Source organism: Cyanistes caeruleus, chromosome 3, assembly GCF_971803275.1.
Source record: "Cyanistes caeruleus chromosome 3, bCyaCae1.hap1.1, whole genome shotgun sequence".
NCBI lineage: Eukaryota > Metazoa > Chordata > Aves > Passeriformes > Paridae > Cyanistes > Cyanistes caeruleus.
Window position 1 is genome coordinate 13,942,111 of NC_141703.1, and position 16,268 is coordinate 13,958,378.

Here is a 16,268-nt window from a genome sequence, read left to right on the forward strand (position 1 = left end):
TTTGGTTTTAAGAAACTTTCCATCCTCCCATTGAAAGAAGCCCTTGGGGTGAAAGGCGTGCAGTTGTGAGCTTAATATTGTTGGCGTCTGTTTCTACCAAGGTTACATAATTGCTGTTTTCCTGGGAATGAAATCATGGAAGTGAAAAAACTAAATTCGCCAGAGCATAAGCAGGCACAACTTTGATTTCAGGCACCTGTCTGTGCCAGTATTTAATTTGGCACAGGAAATGTAGCATCAAAATGAATATGAACAAGTAGCACAGAAATAATGGCACAACTGGCATTCAGACACTGAGATGTGAGAACAAACACATCCCTCCCCAGCATGGGAAACTTCACAGTACATAGTGTGTATGGGGGATGAGGCCAATGACAGAAGCAGGCAAGGAGACTCCTGCGCAGCAGGAATGGTGAGGAGGTTGGAAAAGACACATACAGAATTCCAATGAACTCCATCTTAAATGAATTGGATGGAGAGAAGGGCAAGCTGCAGCCAAAGAAGAGAAGCTGAAAGGCTGTAAGGCCTTTCCTCTGTCTCGCCTTAGTAATTATCTCTTGTTTGCAGAGCTTCCATTAATTGGAATGCATTTCCTAATGAAATTAGGCTGGCAGCCAGTATTCAAGTCTTTTTACTGCTAGGGAGAATTTGTTCTTTGAACAACTCAGCCATTGATTTTTATTTGTGTTTTCATTAATCATGAGACTGTTATGTGCCAAAAATTCCACGCTCCATCATATTGCCTTGGACAGTCTGAGTTATTTGATTTATTCCCTTGCTCATGTGTCTCAAGAATGGAGTTCTACAGCAGTGCCCCATTTGTAGTTACTTTGTTGTATGGTTTCCAAATATCCCCCTTTTTCTCTTTAATCAGTTTGCCTTCCTTTTAACTACCTGTCTGTTGAGACAGCAAAGACATTAAGCATCCTAAATTTTAAAAAAATAAAAGGGCTTAAAAAAATTGGTTTCGGTGACTTCTGTATTGTGGCATTTCTGAATTTGAAAGGATTCTCAAATTTTCCTTGTGGCACAGGAACTATATCAGTTCAGAAGAGCAAATTTTGATGAGAGACTTTGACAAAGTGAAACTGGCAACAATTTTGCTGGAAGGGGCAAAAGCCCTGTTCAGACCTCAGATAGTCTTTGAACTGTACTTTGCTTCTCTCTTTAAAGAAAGGTGGGACTGACAACAGGAATTACAGCATTATTTGGCTGCAGTGCCTTCCCTCTTGCAGCTAGGTCAGGCCTAGGTATTGCTGCAGTGTGTGAACAGCCTTGTCGATCTTACTGGGTAGGATATGGTTTGATATATGGACAGTATCTGCATAGTACCTTATTTGTCAGGCTGAATTGCTTCCAAGAATTAATCTTTCTGCTACATCCTTACTACACGATAAATATCTGTAGCGATCATCTTCCACAGCAAATATGAATCTTATAAAATGCATGCAGCCATTTTACAACAGGCTTTAAGTAATTGATCTGCTGATCTCCTTTCTCATTCAGCTCATGGGAAGAACAGTGAGCAATGCTGAAGGTTAGATGGAGAGAAAATGATTTGAGTTACCTCCAGCTCAGAATGATCAAAAACATGAAACTTGCTTTAAAATTAGTTTTTGAAAAGCAATCTGCTTAAGGTTCATCTTAGTTTCTTTGATGTCTGAGTGTGCAAATGCACACAAGTTACCTTTACAGATTTGTCTCAAGACATGCTAGGATAAATGGCTGCGAATGAAATCTTAATCACCCACCATCTATAGCAACTGGAAGTAGGGACAAAATTGGTAGTATAGGGCCTATGACTGAAAAAAGAAGAGAAAAAACCCAGTAGGACTCTGCACTTTTTAGGACTTTTTAGGACTGCAGTTTCTTCAGCAGTGACGTTTTTTTCTTTAACTTACTACAGCTTCAATAGGTGTGTGTGTAGTGGATTGTGTGCATGCAAAAAAAAACCTCACCTCACACAATTGGTATTACTTAAAGAAAAATAATTTTCGTAGGTTTAGTTAAATCCTTTCTTCTTGTGACTCAGTAGTTTTGTTTCCTATCCAGAAAGTAAATAGTGCAGTAGTAGTCATCTTCAAGAGACAGCATGTTACTGTGAGAAGTCACACTGAGAAATTATGCTGAGAATCCCTTAATACCTTGTATGTTATTGATGGTGTGAACAATTCAGTGGTGTTACAACACATACTTATGGTGAGGAGGTCAGCCAGTCCCTCAGCTGCTGGGCTGAGGCTGTAGGCTCTGTGCAGCTATGACAAAGTTGTGTGTGCAGGGTGATGTGCTTCAAGAAGGACTAATGGACTGGTTTAATGGGATGTTCAGTTAGAATAGTTCACAAAGAGGCAGCCCTAAGATCAAAAGAAAGATGTTTCTGCAAGTATTGGAACAAACAAAAGAGGCCTTAGGGCCATTTTTCACTGGAAAATAATAAGGGAAAAGATGGACTGCTATGGAGGGTGGTCCTGTAAAGGGAGAGAAACAAAACCACTTATATTTGAATCAGATTGTTGTAACTGTTCTCTGAAGACACACAATAGAAATTTTCCCTCTTTAGCTGTATGGATAACTCCTGGTAATCACTTTGAAGCAGTGTTATTATCATATACCTAGAGTACAGTATCAGAACTGCACCAGATATTACAGCATCTTGAGTGGGCTTTCTGGTCATACATTTATACAAACATGAGTGGCATTTTCCACTAACTCTGGAGCTGATCAAACTCTCCACTGCACCGCTCTCTAAAAAATCCTGGCACTTCTGTGAATTTTTCAAATAAGTGTCTTAGTCAGCCAGTTCTTTAGGTTATTGATTACTGACCAGCTAATCGTCCTCAGCACACTTCCTATCTATAATGAAGAAAATAGTCTATGTATTTCATTGTGTTATTAATTTCTTTCTGGTCTTGGAATGTTGTAGAAAATCTAGCAGGCTGTAGCTCATGGCTGTAGTCCCTTTACTGCAGGTTATAATGCAAACTGGCCACCTCCATTCCTGAAGCTGCAGCAACAAGATCAGAGAGTGACACAAGGTTTTCAAGGATTGTTTCCCTCTCCAGCTACAACTGTTACCTGACTCCTCTCCATTCACGAAGAAATGACTACCAAAAACAAGGTGTTACAGATGCAGAAGAAAATAACTGTGGGAAGACCATGTAGTTGCTAGTGATGATAGATATATATTGCCACTGGGGAATGTGCTGGTTTGTGGTATTGAAATGATCAACTCTCTCTTTAGACTCTGAAATTCCATGACTACTGATGTGTTTATAAGAGCAGTTTCTGCTCTCTCTTCTGACAACATTGTACTTATCTTAAATATGTTATGCATAAAAATGGGAGAGAAATACAGATGCACACAGCATGCAGGTGTCTGAAACTGCATTGTGAGATTCAACTAGCATATGAACATAGTACCAGAATGAGATCATATATGACTGCTGGAACATTTACTTTTCTCAGCAAAATATTTATTTGCTTTTCACAATTCTTAATAAATGGAGAAAGGATGTAGATTTGTATTTTGCCAGCCTGTCTTTCCCATGAGGTGTTTATTTTTATAAATAAAACAACAAAATAAACCAAAAGACATTGTTTTGACACAGTGCCTGATTATAAGAACATGAAGTTGCAGCTAAGAGGATTCAAGACCAGGCTGTCCTGGGGAGGAGCAGCTGCCACTTTCCATTGCAGAGCAGAGTACAAGAATGCCCCAAGGCATTGTAGGGAATGGCAGGGGTCCTGTGGGATCGTCTGCAGCAAAGGACCAGGCACACAAGGCTTGGCATCAAACTCAACTTTCCTTTCTGGGGACTCTGTAATGGCAAGTGCCTCATCTACTGGTTCTCCCAGTCTGAGAGATAAGCAGTCAATTTTTAAATAGTTCATAGCTCCTGCACCTCTGACTTCTTTTATGTTGTAAAGCGACTGTCTCTACGTTCTTTTCCACTGACAGTGGTTAAATGTGGGTGATGGCAGTGTGTTAGCCTATATTTTGGTAAAGAATGCTTGTACAGACTCATCAGGGGAGCAGCAGCTTCATCTGTGCGGAGAGAGAAAGTGTGACAACAGTGCTGGGAGGGTTCTGGGTTGAGCCTTGATGGATGGAAAATGGAGACTTGAGAGCTGCCCCAGGACACCTCCAAAGCGTCATCTGTTACCTGGCTGGGCTGTTGGCATTGATTGGTGTCACGGGCAGTGGTTGCAATCTATCTATCATTCATGTGATCTCTCTGAGCTGACCAAAAAGTGTACACTTCACCATGACCATGTATTTTCTTCACTTCTTAACATGGTGCCCAGCACAGCTGTGATTAGTGCCAGAGAGCTTGGGCATCTTCTGGGAACCAGGAGGAATAAATTTGTCAATACATAAACCTGGCCACACCTATCTTATAAACCTAAAATATTTCATACTACAGGAATTCTTTTCAGATCCTTCAGGCTAATGATGCTATAGTAGTGTTTTCACTGGAGTCAAGACATGATATGGAGGAGGTTTTCCTTCTTGAAGACAGTAATTGGCTTCAGACTTCTCCAAGTAGTGCTTGCTGGAGAAAACAGCAGCTCTTTAGGTATTACTGAGGGCTGCAAGGTTGCTGCTGAATTGTTTAATGCTGCAGCTCTGTGATGCCTGTGCATGCTATTTGTTTTCTCTGTGATTGCAGTGTCCCATGCTGCATTGTGCGTCCCACACACATATATGTATATCTGAACAGCCACCATGGCTCACAGACAGAGCAGCTTTTTGAAACTTCACTGATCATCAAGCAGCAAAGATTTTGAATGAAGTTAAAGATGAGGTGAGGGCTGAATTTCATTTTGCACTGGAGAGCCCCCTTCTGTTGCTGGAACCTTTGCATGAATGGGTTTCAGGCTATCCAGACAGTGGACCCTTTTCATTTGTTTTGCTCCAACATTTCAAGTTGTAATAATTTCAGAAGATTAAAACCATGTGTTTTAATGCTTGCTCAGAGAGTGTTTTGCAGGCCTCCAGAGAGTGTATGTATGGACTCGCAGGTCTGGGATAGACTCAAGAAGAATGCTGAGCAGCACAGAAATGTAGGAAGCCAGAAATACATTCAGACACACTTTTATGGTTTGTCTGAGTGTCCTCTGTGGGATAAGAGCCTAGGGTTTTCTAGGCTTATGCAAACAGTGTTTTGATACTACAGCACAGAAGGGCTGTCTGTTGCCTGTGCTTGTGTGTGTGCACATATACTAGCTGTGCCAGAGCCAATAGGCACTGTCTTTTAAACCCTGCCATGAATAAAGAAATACTCTGAGGTTTTTCTGCAGTCCTGCAGCAGGGAATTCCTACTCCTGTAACCCTTATTTCTCTTCTTGGAAGGAATTGGGTTAATGGGTAATGCTCTGTCATCAGGATTACATGCTGATACTACCTTGACAGCTTTCTCATTTTCTTTTCCTGTGTTAGCATATGGAAGCTACAGCTTAGAGTGGTTCTTGCCAGTTGAGTGGTTCATCTTGTCCACTCATTTACCACTTTATATCCTCTTACCTCACCACCCCTTTTCTTCAGAGTAGGAAGGCTGAGCTGTTCTGGGGCAGAGAAGACATGATGAAAGCAGCAAGCAACAGGTTGTAACTGGATTCTAGATGTTTTCTGCTGGTATTTTTGAAAGTGTTTCCTCTGGACTTCATGGTATGCTGGATACCTCACTGCCAAGGTTTTTCCCAGAGAGGAATGCTAAACTTCATCTCTCTTTCCAGGCCAGGCAGCAAGGATTTCATACCTGTGGAGTAGAACAAGACTAAGCAGCATATAATTTTTACTGTAATTCATTGATATGCTGGCCGTTGAGAGGCAGAGATATGTCTCTCAGGAATGTGGTATGAACATGCTATGGTAGGAGCTACGCAGTTTCACTGATAATGATCCATGTCAGAAGTGTCCCTGGATTTCCCCTGGCTCACATAAGTCATGGGGTAACAAAACTGATTCCTCTTGGTCTTTTTACCCAGACAGCACACAGCTATGGGTAGCAATTGCTTTGTGGACTGGATTATACCTGATCCTCTTCCCTTTTCCTTCAGTGATCCTCCATGAAGTTCAAAGTCCTGCCTATTTTTCTGTGGCAGGAAGGAAAGCACTGCTGTCCCATGGACTTACTTGCTCATGACTCTGATAGGCTGTGTGCAAAGGAACTGGAAGGAGCTGCTCTCATTCCCACTTTATCATCCTTTGTCAGCTGGCAGGAAAAAGATCTGTGCTCCTACTTGGGAGAATCATGCAGGCTCTTGAGCAGGGTCCACAATCCACCCTATAGATCTCACCCTGGTATTGTGTCATCCTCTGGCAGGAGACCTGCCTGTTCAGTGGTGTGAACGGGAAATAATGTAAATCCATCTGCAGAAATGCATGGCTAAGCACCATGGTACTCTCTCTGCAGGGAAACTTCTTATTTGTGAATTGTGTCAAGGAATGGTTAGTTGGAAGTGTGGTCCTGACACCAAAGTGTATCTTTTTTGGTGTCTGGGTAGTCTGAATGATACAGGAGACTGGATGAAGAGGGGACAAGTGGTTTCCTTCTGGGGAGAGGTGAGCACATTTAAGGAGATCTTGGCAATCTCTCTGCTGGTGCTTCTGAGTTCTCTTATAATGCCAGTACACCCACTAACCACACTCTCATCAACTCAAAGCTTGTCATTAATTTTTTGTTAGACTAAATATTCTTGGGATCTTATTTTAGAAAATACAGAGTGCTCATGGCCATAACTGCAGTTCATAAAGTTTTTGCTGTCAGCGCAATAGCAGAGAGAATTCTAAGTAGTCTCAGAAAATGAGGTGGGTGGTATCTCAACTGGGATATCCATAATCAAGGGAAACTTTTGACCTTACATGTCCTGTGCTGTGGATGTAAGCTATGATAATCCTATTTTGCCTGAAGTATTCTTACTGCTGCAATGCGCTCTATTGGAAAGGATGAGAACATTATTAGTACTGCATTCACTAAAAAAGGATGTGGCAACTGGTAAACTGGTGCATACAAGAGATGGCACTCACTAGAGACTGACTTCTGCAGGGTCAGGTAAGAAACTAGAAAATGCAGCATATACTTACACAGAAATTGAATTTTCATAGATGTGCTATTATTCCCTGTTATGACCTTAATATGTCTTTTACCTTTACAGTTTTATAAAACATATGTGTGAGAGTATGTCTCCAGAAGAAATTTCATGTGGGGAAAAAAAAGAAATATTAGAATTTAGTTGGCTGCCCCTTCTGTGTTGCAGTAGCTTTGACCCTGACCTTCCATTGATAAGGTCAAAGAGGAATTTTGTCTGGGAGTGTGTGGTCCCACCTGCCTAGAACACTTCCCAGTTTGGCCTTAGTATGGAAGACTGGAACAGAAAAGGATCATTTACCTTCAATCATTGCAAGAAACAAACCTCTAATTGTTAAACTCATTGTGCCTTGGTTTGCCAGGCAGTCTTAAAGTGCAAACAGTTGTAAATATAAAGAAACATTTTTATGCAAGCAAGGGCTTTTCCTCGTAATCAGTGTAACCTTAATGACAGTTGAGACATGCTGAAGAGCAAACTATTGAACAAGATAGTATGGCATGAAAATCACATGGATTTTGTTGGAGTAGGGGAAGAGCACAGGACTTCTCCCCACATGTATGGAGTACAGAATCTACCTGAGCACTGCTAATGTCGTGTGCTTTTACTGATGTATTGCCTGCTTTCTCATCAGGTGTCTGGAGCTGGCTTAAACTACCACTTGAGACTGTGACATTTCCTACAGCAGGGTTTCTTGCTGTCCAACAACTGAGTAACGCTTCTGTCCCTCCCTGCACTCACTCATCTCTTGGGTTCACTGGAACCCACCATAATGCTGTCCCTCAGTGTGTTGTGACACTTCCTCTGTGAGCTGTGCAGGGAACACCAGCACCCTCTTGCTGCTTGGCTCAGAGGGGATCCCCAGGGACTGGGACAGATCCCCACCTCTCTGGTGGGCCTGGGGACCCTCGGTTGGGTCTTCTTGATAGCAGCAACACAATCATCAAGTCAGATGGTGTTCCATCTCTGTGTGTCAGGCCCCCTTCCCTGGAACAATTATTTTTCTTCCTGAACCCCATAAGCTAATCAGCTCTCACAGACTTCTGTAAAAGATCACAAATCTTGGCCTTTGCTCAAAACTCCATCTAACACAATAACTGAATGTCTTTTAAAATTCTTGAAACTGAGAGCAGTATGCGTCAGCACTCCTCTTAGGACTTGTTTTGTAACAAAGTCCTTTGTTCCTTAAATGCAAGGTGAGGAAATGAAACCCAAAGTTTGATTTACTTATCAGTACACTCATACCTGTATTTTTTGACTGATGCTACTGGCTACTGTGTTTTGCACATTGGCCAAGATAGAAACAAAATCAGCAGCACACCTGATTTCTATGTATTTTTACTTGTGTTTACAAAAGACTATGCAATCAAAAAAGCAAAGCTAACAGCTGCAATCAGTCTTGCTTGAATGTCACATTGACCTTACTGTTAGTGATAATATTGAGTCCTGTAAAGTTTTGGTCAAAATTTGGCAAAGATTGTACTGATCAGTCTTTTCTGTTCTATCTATAGGTCTCCATTGTTGCAATTGGAAGAGTAGAGAATGTTGTCTTCACTTTAAATGAATTTTTTTTTAATCATTTGTCTGTGAGATAAGTATTTTTTCTGTGAGTTCAGAGTTTTTACTTTATTGGTAATAAAAATGCAATTTTCACTTACTGATGCTGTCTGTGCAATATATTTTTCCGTGCTTCTGCCATCCCGGTCTGAATCCTCTGGGGAAATTGTGACATACTTGTTCAAAAGCATGTGGGATTTGGAAACCCATTTTCTGTTTCGTTATGTTTTTCTTGTGTGTTCCCTTTCTTAATAAATATATGCTGAAGGTAGGCTGCAAACCAAATCTCTATTCTAACTGGTTACAAAGGAGGAAATTCTCTTTTCTAGTCAAAGCCCCCTCATCAAATGTGTGTCTGAGATTTTTGGTCAACTCTAGTCAAGAGTCTTTGAAACAGGGGTCAAAAACCTGAATTGTGGTATTACTATGCCATTTGAAACATTAAAGCATAATTTATAATTTTCAAGGTAACCTAGATGTAGGTAATTTCTTATTTCTTATTGTCCCCTTGGCATTACAGAACAGCCTTTTCTCTATATGCTTAAACCCCAAAATAAGTAGTTTATTAGTATTTTCTGTTCTAGTTATGCAGGCGTATATCTAATTTGTCTTAGTTTGGGTCCAAATTGGTTGCTTCCTGGGTTGTTCTCTTTTTGCTTTCTTCCCAGGGGTGCATAGCTGCATTTCCTACAGAAGCAGAAGACTGGAAAGCCCTCTAATCCAGAAAAGCTGTCTTCTTTTTTCTTGTTGAAGTAGGCATCAGCACAATGAGCTTTTGGGCCACTTTCCAACAACATGAAAGAAAATTTCTGCTTTCATATAATCTCCTATTTACCCTCTGGCTACTTTCCTCCCCCACTTCTCCCCTGAAAAGCTGGGTTAAATTGTGGGCCAGTACTTTTGAGTGAATTTCCAAATCACAAAAAATATATATTCTTGATGAAATAATCTATTTTTAAATTTTAAATCCTTTGCTTGGCATTGCCAGATTACCATATGGAACAAGTTCTAATAACCAGCCAAGCTATAAATAAATTCAGCAAGAACATTAAGAGCGAAAAACAAAGAAATCCCTAATCTTCCAAACAGCCTGTCAGGCACCACTTCCATTCCACTTGGGAAGAGTAGCTAGGAAGAACAAATGTAACAAATTAAAATTAATCTGCAATTAAAATGACAGCTTTCAAAGTTACATATGTGAGATGGACTCTAAGAGATGTTTCCCCACCACATCTCTGAAATGGTGTCCTGTGTCTCTGACCTCGGGCTGTCCCACTGTTCATAGAACCACCCGCACCAGAGTTTCAGCCACACTTTGAAAATTCAGCTACATATATTGGGTGGCCTTGATTGTGTTTTCTGTGCACTGACCATGACTCCTCATTTTCTGTGTCACTAATTGCAGAGGCTCCAGAAAGCCACATCATAATGTGCATAAGCAATGCATGCATACAGTGATAAATTTTCCATTGATGTTCGAAGTTCTGGAAATGTGGGGTTCTTATGCTGGTGATACACACAGGCATTTAACTACCCCTCTGGAGCCCAAGAGTAAATAGAATAGTATTCCAGTGACTAGGCTGTGCTACCTGTGTATAATATGCAAGGGTTCTTTTCAAAAATAGCAGAATTAGAGCTGCAAATCCATCTTTGATTTAGAATCAAAACTTTTCAGACTTCTGCTACATCTTGGCCCAATTCTAGCTCCATTGTTTGAAGGTCTGCGTGAGCTGGCTCTGTCTGTGCTACAGCAGTAACATGCTGAAAGGTTTTTTCATGTGCTCTTTGAATGGAAAGCAAGGATTATACTGAATCTTCAGAGAATCTGTATGTGTGAGATTTCATGGCAGCATTGCACCATCCTAAAACAGCTCTGAATAGTCATTGCTATGAGGCAGCTAAAAACCTGTTTGTGATTAATAGTGGTAAAGAAGTTGCATGGTCAGAATTACCTGCTCTCTAGTGAAGCTGCTGCCAGTGATCCTGTGGAAATGGTGAAGGCTGCCAGAAAATAACGCATGAATGAACAGTTCAGAGCCCAGCAGTTCACAGCAAAGCATCGCTTTCTGTCCAGACGACAGCAAGTTTAAAATAGCCGCTTCCCTTTTCCACACATCATGGCACAATTCCAGAAGTTTTTAGGACTCTGGTACTTCCAACAGAGTTTTTGTTAGAGTAAGCGTTTGTAATTTTCATCATTTCTGGAAGAAATGTCTGTATTGCTGGAAAGAAATTTAGCTGAAAGCAGGGCCTTGTGCTTTTTTCCCCCCACTAGGCTAATACAAAGCAGCTGCTGCTGCATCTTCTTCTGAGCGCCTCAGCACAACACCCTTGGAAACAGGAATGACTCATCTTGATGGGGGTCTTCCTGTTGGGATATTGGAAATAAACACAGTTACTGCAGGGGACTTAAAGTACAGTAATTTGGATGATGAAACTTGAGGCATTGCTGGGTGAGGGAAGGCTGCAATCAGAAAGCTGTCAGAGGCAGCAGAAAGGCCCTGGGGGAAAAATGAGCAGAGTAATATGATCTGTCCAGAATTTTTTTGCCGTTAACTTAAAATATTGTGGAAATAGAATATTGGCTCTCAGTTAAATCATGCAGAGACTTGGAAAAGGGCTTTGAGAAGCGCACAGGCATCGTGCAGGATTGCTGCAACCACTGTGCCAAATGCTGCAGCTAAGTGAAGGTCTTGGACAGCCCTAGAGCAGTAAGCACCCTGCAAAGCTCCCCTTACCTAGTGTGTACAGAAGCTGTATGCTTTGGGTGTGCTTGAGAGCCAGGTAAATAACAGAACTGCTTTAGACAGTCATCCTTGACTTCTTGCATTAAACCATCATCTCTTCCCTCTTACTGAGGCAGAAGTGAATCCTTATGAATTATTTAATGGAAATATATTAATATATACCAGGTAAAGCATGAGAGGCAGATCTGTGCTCATGCTATGGTCATTGATTTATTGTTTAGGGGATTTATTCAGTCCATTTAAAGCTGCTACTGAGTGTCCAGGACTCCACATCTACAATTTGCTTTGTTTTGATTGTTTGATTAGTTTAAAGTTGTTTTTTGTTTGTTTTTCTTACAAAGAAAGCTATTGGTAGTTTGGGGAAGCTAGGACTTTACAAAGAAATATTTTTGAGGAGTAGAGACCATTACATAAGCTCTCCTCTGCTCATCTTGATGTCTTGTCCTACTGGATTGTCTTTCTTTGCAGCAACTCCTGTTCTCCAGTTGTCTCCCTGACCTTCCTTGTGGAAGCTGCAGAGCCATGCCTGGTGAGAGACAGGCATTTTTGGGCATCACCAGAACAAGCTCTCAAACTTGATCTTGTGGGAAAAATCTTTCAAGAAGGTACAAATATTCAACTGTTTGGTATTTTTCCAGGATAGAAACACAAAATTTTCCCAAGGTGGAAACAAAAAATCCTGGATTTTTTTTTTTTTCTTTGGCTTCTCTATGTTGATCCATGAATCAACACCCTGGGAAAATGTTCATAAAAGCGCACTCCTAAATCGTGGCACTAGGCTTGTTGAATGAATAGAATAGGTGGAATATTGTTGTGTGAAATCAAATTAGACTTTTAAAAAAACCGTGGTCTATGACTACTGGTCTTAATGATGGGCTAGAAGAAACTCGTGGCAGATGTGTGTCGGGGGGGTGCTGCTGTTTCCCAGCGTGATGCCTCTGTTCAGGCTGTTGTTCTGTCTCCTTGTCGAGTGGTGCTTTGAAGAGCAGACTGGTGTCAAGGGGAAGGAAATCTGAAAGTGAAGAGAAAGTGCTTAAGTTTCAAAGTATATAAAATGAATGCACAAGTTAATGCCAATTCTGAAACAAACTTGTGCTGTAACACAAGCTTGTCTGTCTGGGGGCAAGAGCAGTTTTGGGATGTAGTAAAAGCCACAAAATTCAAACTGAATTTCCAGTGTGCTGTACACCAGGAATCAAGTGCTGCTTGTGCTGTTTATATATGCACAACATAATGGGTATTACTACTATAATTAGTAATTTTCATTATAATCAATGTAGCTACAGTGTGAGTCTATGAAAAAAAAAAAAAAAAAAGAGGTAAATAATGAGAAGGAGTGACACAAACCTTGTACCACAACAAAGCCCTGTGCAATGTAATTTGTCCTATCCACAACAGAAGTAAGTCAGCTAACAAGTGTAGTTACATGGTCAAAAAGTTATATACTGCTCTATGTTTGTATACCAACTCAGGTATCACTCAGAAAGTTTGACAGCTTGGCAAGTAAAAGATATAAGTGGTGCTTCATAGTCAAATAATCGTTTCTTTAGATAAGACTTTATGTAATTTTTAACTCCTGTAAATACATGAGGATACATGTCTCATTCAAAGAACTATTTGGTTTCTGTCTAAAAATGGGGCTCTTGCTCTTTAATCTGTAAATGATCCTGTGTCATGTTATTAAATAAAAATGGACTCTACTCCCTCACAAGCTGGATGCTTATAATGTGGCACTGTTTATGTAATCTTATTTCTTAAATACTTCATAGTTTCTTCTATTTGAAACCTTCCTTGCCATAATGTATCTTTTGGATATTCAGCATTTTCTTGCAGTGTGGAATTCAAATTTACATTAATCATTAATTCTGAGGAGAAAACCTTTGTAACAATGCAGTTTCAAATGTCTGTGTTGATTGTTGGTCTGAATTCTTTTCATGGATAATTTTTGAGAGTTTGTGTAAGACAAGTTTGCTTTCTCTCTGGCATAATTAATTTTATGGCATGATGTAAAAGGTGATTTTCATTTAGTGTACTCAGAAATACTACACTTTTAGCTTTTGCATGGTAACCTTTTTCATTGCTGAAACTTTAAAAAGCTGCTGAGAAAGACCAAAAGAACACCTAAAAATTCAAGTTTAAATATACCCCAGAGTAAATGAAAATTTGACTTATAATGTTCCATTCCAGTTCAAAGGCAAGACTTTAATTTAACTTGCTTTAGAGCAATATTGAAAATTTCTTGTATTTTCAATCATCATTTAAAATAGGAAAATCTATGGTTGTCTTCTTCAAACAAGGAAAAAAAGAAATAATGTTGTGGTACAGGAAAAAGTATAACTTCTTTCAAATGTACATGCTTGATAGTCCAGTAAGAGAAAACTTTGCAAATGGAAGATGAATATGTTGGAATAACCAAAGAGAGGACAACAGCAACACTGTCAGTCTCCTCCAGCTCATCCACCTAGCTCAACTTTTAAGGTCAGTGGCACATTGGGTAACTGATACTGGCAACTGAATGGTGTTTCTGTGACCACTTCTTCCTGATTCTCTTAAACTATTGCATCTCATGAGAACAGCACAGAAGAGGGGTTAAAATAACCATTTTTAATATAAAATACTAACTTTTGCTATCTAAAGGAAGAAAAAATGAAAATGAGATTTTTTTTTTAGCCGAAAAGAATTTATTTTTACTGAAGCAATGTGTAGCAGAGGATCTCATTTAAAATCTCTTGAACTAAATCTTGAAGCACCTTACCTCTAGCACCATGGGCTTAACCTGCCCAATCACTTTGTTATCACAATATAAAATAAAGAAATTAAGAAGGTGCATGAACCCTTTGGAATCTCAAATTGTGAGCCCCACTTACACACTATTCCCATTTGATCAGTATCAGACTGGACAGTTGTAAGCAGAAAGAAAGTTTGTTATCTGGATTTGTGTGTTTTAAGTTGGGTTTTTTTTTCAAATCCTAATGACAATATGTACTCTAATTATTAATGTCTACAGAGAAATGAAGGTCAGCTGCAGTAATTATTGAGTTCATGCAGTATCTAGTATGTAGTTCCTAAGCAACACATTGCACATAACTATTGTTGCATGCCAAAATCTAATGGGAAACAGGAAAGTCTCCAAAAAACCCAAGCTGCAATGGTGCAGTACCCTGATATACATTAGTGTCATAATGCAAACACCGAAGTGTTCATGCACCTTTTTCCAGATCTATCTGAAATCTTACAGAAAAAAGGAAAGAACCTACTGAAATTTTGAAATTATGAAAGGCTGCTAGTTTTAAACAAGGCAGAAAGTTATATGAAAAAGTTTAACTTTCCACTAGAGATTCTTTACATAAAATTTGAAATTCTTAATACATGTAAGTCTGAAGTGAAGCAGTTCTAATAGTATCATACAATACTTGGAAAGATTCATTTTGAATGAAGAAGTTTGACAAAACCCTTTTCAATTTTCCCTCAAACACTCTGTGGTTTCATACCAAGCCTGATGGAAAGAGGAAGAAGAAAAAGGCAAAACCAGGACTTCTGAAATTTTCTGATGTGTTTTTTCAAGAGTCTATCCTCTCTCCTTGGAGGGGGTGGGATTCAATTTGGCAAACTTTACTACAGCCTGGAGGTGCCTACCTCTGAGCTATTCTAGGTTCCCTGTGTGATCTGTGGAGAAAAGTAGGCACTTTTAAGGGGTGACTCATGTAATCTATTTCAAACACCTACTCTCAGAGAAGATGTCCATATAGGAGCCAAGGGTGTCTGGCTCAGATGTGTCTACACTTGGCCAGATGAATCTTACCCAGTATGCCTATGCTGTAGACTGCCAAGAAACAAGATAAATTTAGCTGTATAGAGCTCTGTGCTGTCACAGAGAAGTTTCTAAAAGCTAGCTCAGGTATTTCTGACTCCACTGTTGCCTAGAATCAAGAGACAAAAACTTTGCAAACAATATTAAAAGGGGTAAGATAAAAAGCAGCTCTTTAATGGAAGTTTTCAGGTGCACAAATATGGCTATGTGCACATGTGATGCAGGATTTCTGCAGTTTTAAAATGTTTTAATTACTTTATCTAGCAAGTGTATCCAACAAAAGATCAGTTGCCCCAGAAACCCACCCTTGTGTCTGCCCTTTAGCTGGTCCAGGGGTTTCTTTGCCCTATATCTTGTTATGTCTCTCAAATTCTGGTGAAAACAAGATGTCCTTGCCAGAAATTCTCTTCTTGAGAATAAGACTAAACAGAATTTCAAGAATGTATTAGAAAGGAAAGGCTTATTATTCTAAAATGTGAGAAAGGGCAGGAAAAGTACTAGAAACTGTACAACTATATATTAAAAATCTACAAAGCTATAAATAGATGAAAAAGCTAGAAGTCTTTAGGCATCACTACAATGGAGCCTTCTGTAAGACCGCATTCACTCAGGTGTCTCAGGCTCTTGTTTTCCACAGCTGCCACCTCTGACTGGTTGTACAGAGCTATTGTACTGTCAGGGAACTCTGGACCACCCCATGTACATGTGGCACTAAGGAAACCAGGGATACCTGAATATATCTGGTGAAGAGATATCCTGTAGGAGTTAAAGTATGATGTCATTTCTGTCCTGGTGAAACTGCTGCTGGGGTCTGAGTCCAGTTGTGTGCTCATGCTTGAACTGCCTCTGAAATCCTTCCAGCACAGCCAGAGGTCTGGACATGCTGCCTGTGAGAAGTGAAGAAGCACAATCTTTTTATTTTGACAAAGAGAAGGTTGCCACGCTATTTTATCGTGGTTTAAGAGTTGCTACACAGTGACATTTTTGATACAGGATGACAATTTAATCTAGTGAATGAAAGCATGATGCTACTCAATCTCTAAAACCAGATTATTTCAGGTGAC

At 39.9% G+C, this 16,268-nt stretch overlaps 1 long non-coding RNA gene across 3 annotated transcripts in view; it reads left to right on the forward strand.

Moving 5' to 3' along the window:
• LOC111922893 (uncharacterized) overlaps window positions 1-16,268 on the forward strand; it is a 340,899-nt gene that overhangs the window by 17,692 nt on the left and 306,939 nt on the right. The window contains exon 2 of one of the 3 annotated variants that reach the window (XR_015284142.1): window positions 11,862-11,998. The exons of the other annotated variants lie outside the window; for them this stretch is intronic. This is a non-coding gene — a long non-coding RNA (uncharacterized LOC111922893). The remainder of the gene's footprint in view (window positions 1-11,861; window positions 11,999-16,268) is intronic. 3 annotated transcript variants of the gene reach the window in all.